The following is a 14,248-nucleotide window of genomic DNA, read 5'->3' on the forward strand; positions in this document are numbered from 1 at the left end:
ACACAACAGTGGTAGGCCTGATCACCGACAACGACAAGACAGCCTATAGGGAGGAGGTCAGAGACCTGGCTGTGTGGTGCCAGGACAACAACCTCTCCCTCAACGTGATCAAGACAAAGGACATGATTGTGGACTGCAGGAAAAAGAAGAGGACCAAGCACGCCCCCATTCTCATCGACGGGGCTGTAGTGGAGCAGGTTGAGACTCCAGCCACCCTAGTCATAGACTGTTCTCTCTGCTACCGCACGGGAAGCGGTACCGGAGTGCCAAGTCTAGGTCCAAGAGGCTTCTAAACAGCTTCTACCCCCAAGCCATAAGACTCCTGAACATCTAATCAAATGGCTACCCAGACTATTTGCATTGCCCCACCTGTATCCGCAACCGGTGGGGCTGGACGCTTCCTAAGAAATCCCCAATTGTCGATTGCGCTCGGAAAAAGATGACCACATCTCCGATTGACGCTGCTCATAGAGGGTGCAGCCCTCCAATTCGAAAACAAGAGCCGTACCGGCTCAAAGCATAAAAAAAACCCCACTATCATTCCACTATTACTGCAGATATATTATGGACATTTTCTGATGTTCTGACATTATAATGCAAAAATTCTACATAATGCTCCTTTAATCGGCATTCCAGCAGTGTATTTGATTTGCACATATGCCAGCACCGGGTAGCGCAATCCTCCCTTTTATGCACCAGTAAAGTGAGTTCGGAAAAACTGAAAGTAGGCATCTTATAAATATTTTTCACATATAAACTTTATATGTCCGAACTTGGAATCAAAAATAAAATGGTCACTGTGGTTTATTTTGACTGGCGATTTTCTGTCCACGTAAACAGGATTATTAGGGAAATCGTTCTTCTTGCAAAGCACGTAAACGTTTTAAACAAACTGTTATATTAACCTGGCTATCCACAATAATTGTTTAACATTTTACATTTTAGTCATTTAGCAGACGCTCTTATCCAGAGCGACTTACAGTTAGTGAGTGCATACATTTTTCATACTGGCCCCCCGTGGGAAACGAACCCACAACCCTGGCGTTGCAAGCGCCATGCTCTACCAACTGAGCTACAGGGGACTACATATAATAATAATCACATTATTGTGTGCATTTAACCGTGCTCGTTTTCTGCAATACAAAGAGGTCTTTGAGCAGACATATGGCTGGATGACTCAATGTTGTTGTCTTTATCTATACTCTCCTTCATCCACCCTTCACACTCACACCAGCACGACAGGCTCATGTCTGTATTGTGTTAGAACAAAGCTATAAGAGACATGACACACACTTGGCTGTCTCTTGCCTTGTGAGTAGTGAAAGATGGAGAGAGCGATCCTTTGTAAACGCACACCCACGCTTGCATGTCCGCACACCACAGAAAAGGGCTATTATAACAACAACATGGCAGACATGCGACCCCCAGTTTCAACGTCTGATGGCTGAAGTCACTGTCTAGGTATGCACAGATCCTGAGATGACTCACCTGAAGATGCTTTGCGGGAGAAGAAAAATAACTCCCAACTGTGTTTTCTTGTTAACATTCTGCAGTAAAAGTAAATATCCTATTTAGATATGTGTGAGCGAGGGGAGTAGTTGTTTAAACAATTGCATAGACCCAGCTACGGCAGGTTTTGAGCCAAATCTGTTTACTTTTGTTTCGAGTCTAGAGTCTAAGACATCTTTGTGTACATTACTAGTACTACTACACAATATTCATCCGTTTGTAGAGAAAATACACTACGGGCCAGTTTCCCGGACAAAGATTAAGCCTAGTCCTGGAAGAATAAACATGCCCAATAACAGACCTGCCAACCTGCACGCATTTCGCGTATCATGCATGCAATTTGAGGTCAGAACTACCCTAAAATACGCAAAACAAGGCTTCTAGTTGGCACATTGTGGTTTTTGACTCAACTGTCTGAAGTTGGAGCTGAGCCAATCACAGGACTCGGGCGAGGAGAAAAAATCTCTAGGCCTCCGCACAGGCCCGCCCCCCATAGTCGTAGTAGTATTATTTTCCTCCCTCGAGCAGGAGGACTTTGGTAGTCCATTGATACCAGTAGCTATGTTTCCATTAACTTGTCCAGTGAGTTTTTGTAGAAAATAGATTAGTCAATTGCCTGCTACGGTGCGTTTCCATTTAACTATCATGTGTCAATAAAAACAGCTGAACGTAATGACGTCACACCAAAAAAAACTAAACATTTACGCAAAAACCTACAGTGTCGAATAAAGATTAAGTGGTTGAATGGTTTCCATTACCCACTTTCTTGCCCGCACATGCTTTGTTCGCAGCAACGGGTGTAGGCGAGCGCATTGACTCGCAAGGAAACGTGTGGTGTTGCGGTAGTTCAGTGCGTGTCGCTGTATGGATTGAAACAGACATGGCAGAGAGAGCTGTTTTCGCTCATACCGTCCTTCACAGAAAGTTATGTTAGACTGTTAAAAGATTAGCCTATGTTAATTAATCAGTTCTTGAAATGCTCTCTTGATATAGCCGTATGTCAACAGTAGGATGCTAATGATGTGATAATAGCCTAGTCAGTTCACCAACGATAACAAGGCATATTGAATGAGTAGTAGTCAGACCTAACTTGATGGATTTAGTCAGCGATGAAAATCTGAAACAACCTCATATCGGCCTAGTTCAGTTGTTTCATATTACAAATACGGTAGGCTAGACCAGTGGTTCCCAAACTTTTTCGGTTACTGTACCACCAACTGAATTTTGCTCTGCCAGGAGTTCCCCTGAAGTTGCCTGGCTACCCAAACGCCACGCCCACAGATGGTTTCTTTTCCTCAATGATTTTGGATCTCAGTACTTCCCTGATGATTTCTAGAATGGAAATCCATCCTAGACCGTCTGATTGGTCCCAGAAACCGATGGGTTGAGCCAGAGCCAGAGCCAGAACACACGTGGGTAAAGCATTGTTTTGAAAATGCATCATTGGCTTTGATACTTTGGTTAGAGATGATCCAATCGCTGATGACTTTGTTTTGACATCACCACAAACAACTTCAATGATGGCAGTCTCAGACTGAAGTGTGTAGCAAATGATAGAGCAGCGGAAGAATTCAGTTTGAGTTGTCGGGCAACCCCAGAAGTACCTCTTCATGTGCATTTTACCAGTAGGCCTATGGTCTTATGAGTCTTCTAAAAAAAAACCTGTGGATAGGCTAAGTACCCCCAGGGGTATATCCAATGATGTAAATAAAAATCTAAACTGATATGACTGAACTGAGCAAATGTGTGGAAGAGGCCGAAAACGCACGAAAAAGACATAATTACGGGCTTACTGAAAGATTAAACGGGATGGAGGACTTCAATCGCTGTTCAAATCTTCGTTTCGTAAATATCCCTGAAAGCACATCAAACAGGCAGTCCGAGAGGGGACACGAGCAGCAAACCCAAGGGGTATCATCGCAAAGTTCCTTAACTGTATGGACAGTAAGAAAGATCTCTACGACTGGCCACCCAAGCCAAAAAGTCAGGGGTAATTGTAATTGATGTATGAGGTCCATCGGATCTACATCAACGACGACATGAGCAGAGACCTCTACATGAAACGCAGATAATTCAACCCCATAAAGAAAAGCTATGGGAAAAACGAATCCCATTGTCTCTGGTGTATCCCGCACAACTACGGGTCAGGGGCGACAAGAGGCGCTGATAGACATGGCCGCTCTGTTTCTAGCTCCTAAGCAACTTTGTAGTATTTTTTTAGTGTGTGTGTTATTTACTTACATTATTAACCTATATATTTTTTGGCATTATTATATACAGCCGGGGAGAACTTTTGGATATCAGAGCGGCGGTAACTCACCAGCATTTCAACCAGAAATACGACTTTCTTGAATTGGATCCTTTGTCCATACCCCTCAAGGCGATTGAACTTATCCCAGAGGCTGCTCCAAGACGCCGCCAGCAGAGAAGAGGTATTCGGAGTGGACTGGGTTCTTAGTACATCGTGCAGATAGAAATAAAGAACTCTGTGTCATGTTTCATGATTAACTACTCATGGTGTGAATGCAGTAACGTACAGGAACTCAAGTCCTTTTGTACATCCGACTCTCTTCGGTCATCGTCACAGCTATGTACATTCCCCCTCAAGCCGATACCACAAAGGTTCTCAAAGAACTACACTGGACTTTGTACAAACTGGAAACCGCATATCCTGAGGCCGCATTTATTGTAGCTGGGGACTTTAACAATACAAATCTGGGGAAAACGTTATCAAAGTTCTATCGACACATTGCCTGTAGTACACGCGCTTCAAAAACTCTCGACCATTGTTACTCTCCCTTCCGGGATGGCTACAAGGCCCTCCCTCACCCTCAGATCACAACTCCATTCTGCTCCTCCCTTCCTATAGGCAGAAACTCAAACAGGAAGTACCTGTGCTAAGGTCTATTCAATGCTGGTCTGACCAATTGGAATCCATGCTTGAAGATTATTTTGATCACGCGGACTGGGATATGTTCCGGGTTGCCTCTGAGAATGACACTGACGTATACACTGACACGGTGACTGAGTTCATCAGGAAGTGTAAAGGGGATGTTGTTCCCAATGTGACGTTTAAAACCTATCCGAACCAAAAACCATTGATAGATGGCAGACTTCGCGCAAAACTGAAAGCACAAACCATCGCATTTAACCACGGCAAGGTGACTGGGAATATGGTTGAATACAAACAGTCCAGTTATGCCCTCCGTAAGGGAATCAAACAGGCAAAACGTCAGTACAGAGACAAAGTGGGGTCGTAATTCAACGGCTCAGCACAAGATGTATGTGGCAGGGACGTTTCTCTTTCCCACCGGAAAATGGCAGCTGCAGACCCAAGTGTTGTCACTGGGTTTCCAGTCTGCCCATCTGAGAGACAAAAATAAAGTGTATTCTACTAGCTTGGTAACATCTATATTAAAATTCCATAACCCACAGACTTCACTATAGTAACGGTAAAATAGAATGGGCATTGGTCTATCTGCCCATCTAATATCCTACTAGCACAGATTGGAAAATGTTCCGGGATTCAGCCGATGGCATTGAAGAGTATACCACATCAGTCACCGGCTTCATCAATAAGTGCATCGATGACGTCGTCTCCACAGTGACCGTACTTACATATCCCAACCAGAAGCCATGGATTACAGGCAACATCCGCACTAAGCTAAAGGCTAGAACTGCCGCTTTCAAGAAGCGGGACACTAATCCGGACGCTTATAAGAAATCCCGCTATACCCTCCGACGAACCATCTAACAGGCAAAGCGTCAATACAGGACTAGATTGAATCCTACTACACCTGCTCTCACACTTGTCGGATGTAGCAGGGCTTGCAAACTAATACGGATTACAAAGGGAAGCCCAGCTGTGAGCTGCCCAGTGACGCGAGCCTACTAGACGAGCTAAATGACTTCTATGCGCGCTGCGAGCCTACCAGACGAGCTAAATGACTTCTATGCGCGCTTCGAGGCAAGCAACACTGAAGCATGCATGAGAGCACCAGCTCTTCCGGACGACTGTGTGATCACACTCTCTGTAGCCGATGTGAATAAGACCTTTAAACAGGTCTTCACAAGGCCGCAGGGCCAGACGGATTACCAGGACGTGTACTCAGAGCATGCGCTGACCAACTGGCAAGAGCCTTCACTGACATTTTCAACCTCTCCCTGACCGAGTCTTTAATACCTACATGTTTCAAGCAGACCACCATAGTCCGTGCCCAAGAATGCCAAGGGAACCTGCCTAAATGACTACCGACCCGTAGCACTCGCGTCTGTAGCCATGAAGTGTTTTGAAAGGCTGGTCATGGCTCACATCAACACCATCATCCCAGAAACCCTAGATCCACTCCAATTCGCATACCACCCTAACAGATCCACAGATTATGCAATCTCTTTTCCACTCCACACTGCCCTTTCCAACCTGAACAAAAGGAACACCTACAGTGCATTCGGAAAGTATTCAGACCACTTTACTTTTTCCACATTTTGTTACGTTACAGCCTTATTCTAAAATGTATATATTTTTTTTATTCCTCATCAATGAACACACAATACCCCATAATTACAAAGCAAAAACAGGTTTTTAGACATTTTGGCAAATTTATAAAAAAATAAACACTGAAATAACATTTTCATAAGTATTCAGACCCTTTACTCAGTACTTTGTTGAAGCACCTTTGGCAGCGATTACAGCATCGAGTCTTCTTGTGTATGACGCTACAAGCTTGGCACACCTGTATTTGGGGAGTTTTTCCCCATTCTTCTCTGCAGATCCTCTCAAGCTCTGTCAGGTTGGATGGGGAGCGTCGCTGCACAGCTATTTTCAGGTCTCTCCAGAGATGTTCAATCAGATTTAAGTCCGGGGTCTGGCAGGGCCACTCAAGGACATTCAGAGACATGTCCCGAAGCCACTCCTGTGTTGTCTTGGCTGTGTGCTTAGGGTCGTTGTCCTGTTGGAAGGCTGTCATGTGCCTTTTACTTAGGAGTGGCTTCCGTCTGGCCACTCTACCATAAAGGCCTGCTTGTTGGAGTGCTGCATAGATGGTTGTCCTTCTGGAAGTTTCTCCCATCTCCACAAAGGAACTCTGGATTTCTGTCACCTCCCTGACCAAGGCCCTTCTCCCCCGATCGCTCAGTTTGGCCGGGCGGTCAGCTCTAGGAAGAGTCGTTGTGGTTCCAAACTTCTTCCATTTAAGAATGATGTCGGCCACTGTGTTCTTGGGGACCTTCAATGCTGTAGAACTTTTTTGGTACACTTCCCCAGATCTGTGCCTCGACACAATCCTGTCTCGGAGCTCTACGGACAATTCCTTCGACCTCATGGCTTAGTTTTTGCTCTGACATGCATTGTCAACTGTGGGACCTTATATAGACAGGTGTGTGCCTTTCCAAATCATATCCAATCAATTACATTTACCACAGGTGGACTCCAAGTTGTAGAAACATCTAAAAGGATGATCAATGGAAATAGGATGCACCTGAGCTCAATTTTGAGTCTCATAGCAAAGGGCCTGAATACTGTAAGTATTTTTTTATATATTTTTTTATACATTTGCAAAAGTTTCTAAAAACCAATTTTCACTTTGTCATTATGGGGTATTGTGTGTAGATTGATGAGATGAAAAAAAATCCATTTTAGAATAAGGCTGTAACGTAACAACGTGGAAAAAGTCAACGGGTCAGAATACTTTCCGAATGTACTATAGATCAGCTAGATCAAGTCTGTTTTAGTGCTTCTTGAAGCCTCCAGCAGATAGGCAGCCGCGGTCTTGAGAGGATCTGGAATACAGTGGGGGAAAAAAGTATTTAGTCAGCCACCAATTGTGCAAGTTCTCCCACTTAAAAAGATGAGAGAGGCCTGTAATTTTCATCATAGGTACACGTCAACTATGTCAGACAAAATGAGCATATTTTTTCCAGAAAAGCACATTGTAGGATTTTTAATGAATTTATTTGCAAATTATGGTGGAAAATAAGCATTTGGTCAATAACAAAAGTGTCTCAATACTTTGTTATATACCCTTTGTTGGCAATGACACAGGTCAAACGTTTTCTGTAAGTCTTCACAAGGTTTTCACACACTGTTGCTGGTATTTTGGCCCATTCCTCCATGCAGATCTCCTCTAGAGCAGTGATGTTTTGGGGCTGTCGCTGGGCAACACGGACTTTCAACTCCCTCCAAAGATTTTCTATGGGGTTGAGATCTGGAGACTGGCTAGGCCACTCCAGGACCTTGAAATGCTTCTTACGAAGCCACTCCTTCGTTGCCCGGGCGGTGTGTTTGGGATCATTGTCATGCTGAAAGACCCAGCCACGTTTCATCTTCAATGCTCTTGCTGATGGAAGGAGGTTTTCACTCAAAATCTCACGATACATGGCCCCATTCATTCTTTCCTTTACACGGATCAGTCGTCCTGGTCCCTTTGCAGAAAAACAGCCCCAAAGCATGATGTTTCCACCCCCATGCTTCACAGTAGGTATGATGTTCTTTGGATGCAACTCAGCATTCTTTGTCCTCCAAACACGAGGAGTTGAGTTTTTACCAAAAAGTTCTATTTTGGTTTCATCTGACCATATGACATTCTCCCAATCCTCTTCTGGATCATCCAAATGCACTGTAGCAAACTTCAGACGGGCCTGGACATGTACTGGCTTAAGCAGGGGGACACGTCTGGCACTGCAGGATTTGAGTCCCTGGCGGCGTAGTGTGTTACTGATGGTAGGCTTTGTTACTTTGGTCCCAGCTCTCTGCAGGTCATTCACTAGGTCCCCCCGTGTGACCATCTCCGGTGACCTTCTCCCTTACCTCACCTCGCTGATCAACTCATCCTTGACCGCTGGCTATGTCCCTTCCGTCTTCAAGAGAGCGAGAGTTGCACCCCTTCTCAAAAAACCAACACTCGATCCCTCTGATGTCAACAACTACAGACCAGTATCCCTTCTTTCTTTTCTCTCCAAAACTATTGAGCGTGCCGTCTTTAGCCAACTCTCTTGCTATCTCTCTCAGAATGACCTTCTTGATCCAAACCAGTCAGGTTTCAAGACTGGTCATTCAACTGAGACTGCTCTTCTCTGTGTCACAGAGGCTCTCCGCACTGCTAAAGCTAACTCTCTCTCCTCTGCTCTTGTCCTTCTAGACCTGTCTGCTGCCTTTGATACTGTGAACCATCAGATCCTCCTCTCCACCCTCTCCGAGCTGGGCATCTCCGGCGCGGCTCACTCTTGGATTGCGTCCTACCTGACCGGTCGCTCCTACCAAGTGGCGTGGCGAGAAGCTGTCTCCGCACCACGTGCTCTCAGCACTGGTGTCCCCCAGGGCTCAGTTCTAGGCCCTCTCCTATTCTCGCTATACACCAATCACTTGGCTCTGTCATATCCTCACATGGCCTCTCCTATCATTGCTACGCTGACGACACACAACTAATCTTCTCCTTTCCCCCTTCTGATAACCAGGTGGCGAATCGCATCTCTGCATGTCTGGCAGACATATCAGTATGGATGACGGATCACCACCTCAAGCTGAACCTCGGCAAGACGGAGCTGCTCTTCCTCCCGGGGAAGGACTGCCCGTTCCATGATCTCGCCATCACGGTTGACAACTCCGTTGTGTCATCCTCCCAGAGTGCGAAGAGCCTTGGCGTGACCCTGGACAACACCCTGTCGTTCTCCGCTAACATCAAGGCGGTGACCCGATCCTGTAGGTTCATGCTCTACAACATTCGGAGAGTACGACCCTGCCTTACACAGGAAGCGGCACAGGTCCTAATCCAGGCACTTGTCATCTCCCGTCTGGATTACTGCAACACGCTGTTGGCTGGGCTCCCTGCCTGTGCCATTAAACCCCTACAACTCATTCAGAATGCCGCAGCCCGTCTGGTGTTCAACCTTCCCAAGTTCTCTCACGTCACCCCGCTCCTCCGCGCACTCCACTGGCTTCCAGTTGAAGCTCGCATCTGCTACAAGACCATGGTGCTTGCCTACGGAGCTGTGAGGGGAACGGCACCTCCGTACCTTCAGGCTCTGATCAGTCCCTACACCCAAACGAGGGCACTGCGTTCATCCACCTCTGGCCTGCTGGCTCCCCCACCTCTGCGGAAGCATAGTTCCCGCTCAGCCCAGTCAAAACTGTTCGCTGCTCTGGCACCCCAATGGTGGAACAAGCTCCCTCACGACGCCAGGACAGCAGAGTCACTCACCACCTTCCGGAGACATTTGAAACCCCACCTCTTTAAGGAATACCTGGGATAGGATAAAGTAATCCTTCTACCCCCCCCCCCTTTACTCCAACCCCCCCCCCCCCCCAAAAAAAAAAAAAAAAAAACATTGTAAAGTGGTTATCCCACTGGCTATAAGGTGAATGCACCTATTTGTAAGTCGCTCTGGATAAGAGCGTCTGCTAAATGACGTAAATGTAAAATGTAAATGTGTGGTTCTGGGATTTTTGCTCACTGTTCTTGTGATCATTTTGACCCCACGGGGTGAGATCTTGCGTGGAGCCCCAGATCGAGGGAGATTATCAGTGGTCTTGTATGTCTTCCATTTCCTAATAATTGCTCCCACAGTTGATTTCTTCAAACCAAGCTGCTTACCTATTGCAGATTCAGTCTTCCCAGCCTGGTGCAGGTCTACAATTGTGTTTCTGGTGTCCTTTGACAGCTCTTTGGTCTTGGCCATAGTGGAGTTTGGAGTGTGACTGTTTGAGGTTGTGGACAGGTGTCTTTTATACTGATAACAAGTTCAAACAGGTGCCATTAATACAGGTAACGAGTGGAGGACAGAGGAGCCTCTTAAAGAAGAAGTTACAGGTCTGTGAGAGCCAGAAATCTTGCTTGTTTGTAGGTGACCAAATACTTATTTTCCACCATAATTTGCAAATAAATTCATTAAAAATCCTACAATGTGATTTTCTGGATTTCTCATTTTGTCTGTCATAGTTGACGTGTACCAATGATGAAAATTACAGGCCTCTCTCATCTTTTTAAGTGGGAGAACTTGCACAATTGGTGGCTGACTAAATATTTTTTTCCCCACTGTATCATAGCTAGATTGTCAGTGGTGTATCATTTCTATATATTGAATCTTGTCAAATGTTGTACAGTTTTATTATTTTCATCTACCTTTAATTAATGCCTCAGTGTTTTCTTTGGAATATTTATATTCAATAAATGTGTCACCAGAACACCCCTGCATTCATTCACGTGAGAAAATGTGAACGTTAGAAAGTATTTATTGTGTGATATTTTGATGTGAAACAGATGTACACCAGTGGAGGCTCCTTAGATGAGGAAGGGGAGGACCATACTCCTCAGTGAATTTCATACAAATAAAAATGACAAAACATTTAAAAAGTTATCATTTTAAGATAAAACTATAGTAAATATAATCACGTCACCAAATAATTGATTAAAATACACTATTTTGCAAAGGTCTACAGTAGCCTCAACAGCACTCTGTATGGTAGCACCATGATGTATCCGGAGGACAGCTAGCTTCTGTCCTCCTCTGGGTACATTGACTTCAATACAAAACCTAGGAGGCTCATGGTTCTCACCCCCTTCCATAGACTTACACTGTAATTATGACAACTTCCGGAGGACGTCCTCCAACCTATCAGAGATCTTGCAGCATGAACTGACATGTTGTCCACTCAATCAAATAATCAGAAAATTAATCTAGTGCTGAAAGCATAAGCTACAGCTAGCTAGCACTGCAGTGCATACAATGTGGTGAGTAGTTTACTCAAAGAGAGAGAAAGACAGTAGTTGAACAGTTTTGAACAAATTAATTTCTTCCAAAATGAAGGAGAAGCAAGAGAGGAAGAGAGAGTTTGTAATTTTTTTTTCACTTACTTAGCTAGCAAATGCAGCTAGCTAGTTTAGCCTACTGAAACACCCTGCTCAAACAAAGGGATGCTATGTTAGCTAGCTGGCTATGACTTTCAAGGTAAGCTTTTGGTTTTACTAATTTATTGCCACCGGGCCCGCTGGTGTAACTGCTTACTGACCGTACACTGTAACGTTACTGCATGATTGTAGCGGGTTTACTAATGCATTAGTTCTATTAGCTGTGCTGACTATGACGTTACTTTAGCTAATATGGTGACAACTATGTAGGCTGTGTGTAGCAGTTTGGCTTGGAAAGGTTTTTTCGCCTGGTCACATACAGCCAATGTGTTGTGTATTAAAGTCCACAAGCGAAGGGAAGAGGGGAGAGGAGGAGAGCGCATAGATGCTAGAAGGAATACAACGTGGCTGCTAAAGTGAACGTTTTGCAAACTGAACAAAACGGGGATAAACATACCTGAATTTCTCCAATAGAAACTCTCGTTTGCAACTTTTGGACTAATGATTTCACACTATATCACCTAGATGCAGGCAAGAGTGTGCAAGCTGGTATTGAATGACACTGTATGTCCATGTGTCACTGTCTGGCACCTCAAATTTGTCTCTCGACCTATGTGCACCTACGTTGTAAACTGTCATTCATAGGCTAGGTTGTAGCAACCTCATGATGGGTATAGGGAAAATTAAAGTATCATGTAGTCGCCTAAACCTATCGCTGTTACATTGAACTGAGTGAATGGAATATGAATGACAGTCATCCAATACGCTGTAATAGAAATAAGGCCATGTTCATGAAAAATAAATCTTAAACGGCATCTTCACATCCCCTATCATAAAAAATAACTAGCTTGCTAGCTAGCTATAGCCAGCCAGAAAATGGCAAAAAGGAGGAAAGTTGACAGCGAAGGCAGGGGATTCTATGACAGGTGGGAGATCGAGTAGTTATTTGTGAACCATAGGGATGAACCTGTCTGTCTCGTTTGTTAAAATACTCTGGCCGTAATGAAAGAATATAACATAAGGCGCCATTATGAGACAACCCCGTGACAAATACAGGGACTTGGATAGACAGCACGAGGCAACAGAAAGTGGCAGAGTTAAAGAAGGGCCTCGTACAACAGCAGGCTATGTTTACAAAGGCAAAATCACATAGTGATGCAGAAGTAAAAGCCAGCTTCATCGTGGCAGAAGAAATAGATAAATAAGGCCAACCATATACCGAGGGTGATTTTCTGATGCAGTGCATGCTTAAAGTTTGCGATGTAATCCCAGAAATAAGGCATGCATTTGCTCATGTCAGCCTTAGCACAAATACAGTGGCTGATCAAATGGATGAGCTAGCCACCGATCTACAAGAACAGCTCACTGAAAAAAGAAAATACTTTGTAGCTTACTCATTTGCTGTTGACGAGAGCACCGATGTTACAGACACTGCTCAATTGTCAATTTTCATCAGTGGAGTGGATTCCGACTTATCCGTTACTGAAGAGCTCCTGGGTGTTAAATCAATGCATGGCACGACCACTGGAAATGACATTTTTCAACAAGTCGAGGAATGTGTAAATGACATGAAGTTACCATGGGATAAACTTACTAGACTGACAACAGATGGGGCACCTGCTATGTGCGGTGGGAGGAGCGGATTGGTGTGGAGAATGCGAGAAGAATTGCCCCTGCGAGTTGACAGCATACCACTTTATTATAAAATCAGGAGGCGCTTTGTGTTAAAGTACCGAGCATGGAACATGTAACACAAATGGTTAACTTGATCAGGGCTAAGGGTTTGAACCACAGTCAGTTTCAGTCATTTCTTGACGAGGTGAAATCCGAATATGGGGATGTGCCTTACTACACACGCTGTACTCCGTGATGAAGATAAACAAACATCTCACAGATCACGTCTCACTGACTAACACCACTCCATTCTGAGAGTTGCAGCAGCTCAGGACTTGACCCCAAAGATTGATAAACTTGCATGAAAGAAAAGAAGCCAGGTGTCTAGCTCAAGCAGTAGCAAATAGATAGGTTCAATAGACCTACAAACCTCCTGGGGGACCCTTAAATAGGTTGGACAATTATTTGTATCTATTATTTATGATTGTTATATGTTTGAATATTACAACCTACCTACGTATTGTTATTTGGAGTTTTGAAACACTTTAAAGAGGCATATGTTTTTATAAAATAATTGCCATTTTAGGTCGTAGCAGAATACATGTTTTTTAATCAACAAAACAAAAATATAGGCCATGCCTGGGCCGCGAATCCGATTTTGTTATATGACCCCTGCAGTGATTGAGTTTGACACCCCTGCATTACATTATCTGACCACACATGCAAATATACTGTAGGTCAAGGGTACAACATCTCAGCCATCACTTCTCTAGAGTGAGAATCCATGTTTACCTAATGTTTTACTTTTTCAATCAAACATCTTGACTGATTTGCCAGTTGAGGAGACATTAGGTAGGTTCCCTCAACAAAAGGTTGCACATTTTCTGTGCAGGTCATCAGATTTTTACAATGAACGATCCTATAATCTGAGCAGACGTGCACATAAAATGTTTCTCTGGAATGCACCCCAAAGGCTAAATGAACTGTTCGTCAAACCACTAACATCATGTATGAATGACCCTACCTTTCGGGAGACAATGTTCACAGGAAGACGCTTCCAATTTTTATAAAGACTTCCAATTTTCCAAAGAAGACACTTGTATAAACAACTGCATGGACACGGCTACAGACTTGTAGGTTAGATTGAATCCAGTCCTTAGCATGCAACCAAAGAAGAACAATGTCAGCATCGGTTAAAACTCCAGAGGTCTCTAGGCGACTGTATAAAAGGTTATCTGACCATCCATCATATGCCCTGTCGACAAAGTTACATTTCTTTATGG

This window comes from Coregonus lavaretus, assembly GCF_964263955.1.
Source record: "Coregonus lavaretus genome assembly, chromosome: 12".
In the NCBI taxonomy this organism is placed as follows: Eukaryota; Metazoa; Chordata; class Actinopteri; order Salmoniformes; family Salmonidae; genus Coregonus; species Coregonus lavaretus.